Source organism: Protobothrops mucrosquamatus, unplaced genomic scaffold (genome assembly GCF_001527695.2).
Source record: "Protobothrops mucrosquamatus isolate PMUCROS unplaced genomic scaffold, P.Mucros_1.0 scaffold555, whole genome shotgun sequence".
NCBI lineage: Eukaryota > Metazoa > Chordata > Lepidosauria > Squamata > Viperidae > Protobothrops > Protobothrops mucrosquamatus.
The window spans coordinates 1,299,862-1,303,668 of NW_015386858.1; the positions used below are offsets into that span (position 1 = coordinate 1,299,862).

At 37.6% G+C, this 3,807-nt stretch overlaps 1 protein-coding gene across 1 annotated transcript in view; it reads right to left on the bottom strand.

Moving 5' to 3' along the window:
• LOC107288513 (retinol dehydrogenase 16) overlaps window positions 1-3,329 on the bottom strand; it is a 22,221-nt gene extending 18,892 nt beyond the window's left edge. Inside the window, exon 1 of the mRNA XM_015817141.1 lies at window positions 3,240-3,329. The gene's annotated coding sequence lies outside the window, so the exon portion shown is untranslated. The remainder of the gene's footprint in view (window positions 1-3,239) is intronic.
• Window positions 3,330-3,807: the final 478 nt, after the last annotated feature.

The following is a 3,807-nucleotide window of genomic DNA, read 5'->3' on the forward strand; positions in this document are numbered from 1 at the left end:
GGGGGACATGATAGCAGTGTTCCAATATCTCAGGGGTTGCCATAAAGAAGAGGGAGTCAAGCTATTTTCCAAAGCGCCTGGAGGCAGGACAAGAAGCAATGGGTGGAAACTAATCAAGGAGAGAAGCAACCTAGAACTAAGGAGAAACTTCCTGACAGTGAGAACAATTAACCAGTGGAACAACCTGCCTCCAGAAGCGATGAATGCTCCAACACTGGAAGTTTTTAAGAAGAGACTGGACAGCCATTTGTCCGAAATGATATAGGGTTTCCTGCCTGAGCAGGGGGTTGGACTAGATGACCTTCAAGGTCCCTTCCAACTTTACTATTATTATTATTATTATTATTATAATTATTTATTGAATAAACCCCAAGTGCTTGGATTCACGCACGCTATATTATAACCCGGATTTTACAAACCATAGTGGCTAAGAGTTCCCACACTACCACAATCCAAGCACCTGAACGATGACTTAGTGTCATTATCTGTTAACGACAGCAGTCTTTATCTGCTGTGTTTTTATAATGAATGATTTTAATGTTTTCAATGTCGCTATATTGTAAGCTGCCCAGGGTTGTTGGATACAAGATGGAAGGCAAATAAATATAATTAATTAATTAAATGTCTTTGCCAATCTGACCTTGCATGGAAGAGCTGCAAAGAGAGTGAGCTGTGATTTCAAAATCCACAGCTGAAAGGTGACTTTTGGCCAGGAATAAACAAAGTGGACTTTAGCAAGGGACTCCTACCTTGCTGAATTACATTGCATTCTGTTTATAGAGAATGGTAAAGACTCCAAAAGAATGCTATTTGTTTCCTACTTTGAAAAAAACCTTGAGAGATTATGCATGAATCTCTTCTCTTTCACACCCACACACACACACACACACACAGCACCATCACCACCATTTTATTTCTGTGGCTGCTCTGTGAAATGCCATCAGCAAGATTAGCAAAAATGTTTAAAAACATGTCAGATAGATGTTGGAAGTGCAAACACAAGTCAGGTACTTATTACCATGTTTGGTGGACATGTGCCAAAGCAAAGAGTTATTGGAAAAATATATATACATGGCTAGAAAAGATGTTGGGAAAACATGTAGATTTTAAACCTGAACTTTTTTTATTAGATATAATGCCAGAAAAGACTGATAAACAAAACATATATTTGATTTTACATGTAACAACAGCGGCAAGAATTATATTTGCACAATATTGGAAAAATGAAGGAATACCATCAGATGAAGAAATAATTTTAAAAATACTAGAATGTGCAGAGATGGATAGACTGACTTTGAAAGAAAAAGAAGAAACAGAATATTATCAAACTTGGGACTTGTTTTATCAATGGCTAGAGGAAAGAATAAAGGATTAGGAATTAAATCTGTATTAGTAAATGTAAAACACAGAAAACACATTTGTTGAACAAGTACTATTGAATGTATGAAAAAATCAATAAAAATCTTATTAAAAAGAAAAAAGAAATCCACGAGGCAGAGAAAGATGACTGACCCAAAGCCATTCCAGCCAAAGCTCAGAGCTAAATGGGAATTTGAACTCAGGTCTTCTCAACTGAGGTCCAGCTCTGGTTTTCTGGTATATATAATATGGTAAATATAGTATTAATAAAAGCATAGCCTTAGAAAATCTTTCTTGTTATGACTATCAAGTGCCTACATTGCTGTCCAAACCAAGAGACAGTTGTCATTTAATCATCTTGTCTGGCATAAATACAAATATTGACACAGGAGTTAATAGCCCTTTTCTCTCCAAGGAAGAATTAGGGCATAATTACGTTTGTATTTTGCATGCTAGCTGAGCTCCACCATTCATTTGTAAATGGGTCAGCTATGATCATGTAACTTTGTCTTGTTTTATTCCCTTTGAAACCCTGAGAAAACAATGATACTGTTTGCAAACCATAGCCATTTTCAACACAGTATCTCAATTCACTGAGCAAGGAAGCTGCAAATGTTATTCTAGAAGGGATACATTTTCCTGCCTCTAACTGCTTAAATAGGACAGCTGGTAATCACATCTCTTTTTTTTTTTTGCATTATTGTTGTTGTTGTTGTTGAGGCAGTTGAGACTCATGGCAACTGCCTGAACAAGAAAAACTGCAATTTTCTTGGCAGATTTCCAGAAGTGAATTACCCTTGCCTCTTTCCTAGGGCTGAGAAAGAGAGAAAGTCCGGAGGGCACTGAGCGAGTTTCGTGACTAAAGTGGGACTAGAACTCACAGTCTCTCAGTTTTTAGCCTGGTGCTTTTAATTACTCCACCAATTCAAAGCATTGCAGGGTCTGCAAGTCACTGACAGGGTTAATAATCTCAGAATCAGATTGATATGGGAATCCGTATGGTCTATAATGGTTAAGGGACCAGGTTAAGGAGATGGTGAATTCTAATCCCACTTTAAGGCGTGAAAGCTGGCTGGGTGATTTTGAGCCACTCATTCTTTCTCAGCCCAACCCATCTCACAGGTTTGTTGGTGTGAGGAAAATAGGAAAGGAGGATTAGGCATGCTTGCCACCTTGAGCCCTTTACAAAAATAACAAAAGATTTGATCAGAATTAAAATTAAATAAACATAACCTTTTCTAACTGAATGTCCTCCAAAGGCATGGAACTTCAATCTCACCAAAACGACTAAAGTTGCTGGTTTAAAGTAGGACATTCAACAGGCATTCCCAGATTCATTCTCACAGCATTTAAAAAGAAACAATTTAAACCGAGTTTGATGGTCTAGCAATCCTTGAACAAAACCAAACCAAGGGGGAATTCAAGGTGGCGTATGGTGGGTCTCACTACTTCTATTTTATCTTCCGAGACGGAGTTTTGTGCTACGAGAAATAAATCTGGTGAAAGAAAAGCTGGATATAAAACTAGTAAATTTTAAAAAAAAACCTAAGCGCTAAAAGACTTCCATTTCAGACACGAGTTGAAAAATTAATAAAACACTGTCTTGAAGCATTACTTAAACTACAATCCTTCTCCCCATTTTTCCAGTGAGCTCGGCTAACCTCAGCAGGATTGAGGTTTTGGGGGACAGGCGGTTAAGGGAGAGACGGGAGACGAAAGAGACCAGCTTTACTCTACTTTGAAAATAGCTGCCCTGTTCAATTTTACGACAACAGAGCTCTTTTCGCCATTTCTCCTTAGCTAAAAAAAGGGGGAGCCGATATACACCCAGTAATACCACACCGTTTAAATCCCCGTAAACCCCCCATAAAAGAAGATACCTCTCAAATGTTCCTTTAGCCGAACCTCCGGCAAGCGCTTCAGAGACCACGATCGTCTGACTTGGTTTTGCCGATTTGTTTGCATTGAAAATCTGAAAGTAGGTGGAGTTTACTGCCCTCAGGGCCCGCCCATCCTGCCAACAACCGTTTGTGTGTGATCTGTTGCCTAATAGTTAAAAAAAACCATACTCATTAAACTAGGAGGAGAGACGGTAGATCAAAGATGTGACCGCAAGACCGATGAAGCCGTTGTGCAGAATTGCAACAGAGATGTAGATGATCAAGTCTTCATAAGGCTGGACTACGTGAGTATAAATTTTATATAACGTTAATTATAGTTGTAATTTATATTTTATATTGATTTATAAATTTAATGGAATTTATATTTACAAATTTATAAATATAAAATGGAAAGAGGGATATATAGCTAAAACAGAATACCAGTATATAGTCTGAATCTGCAAGGACGAAGTCAGAAAAGCTAAGTCTCAGAATTAGATTAGAATAGATTAGATTAGATTAGATTAGAATAGAATAGAATAGAATAGAATAGAATAGAATAGAATAG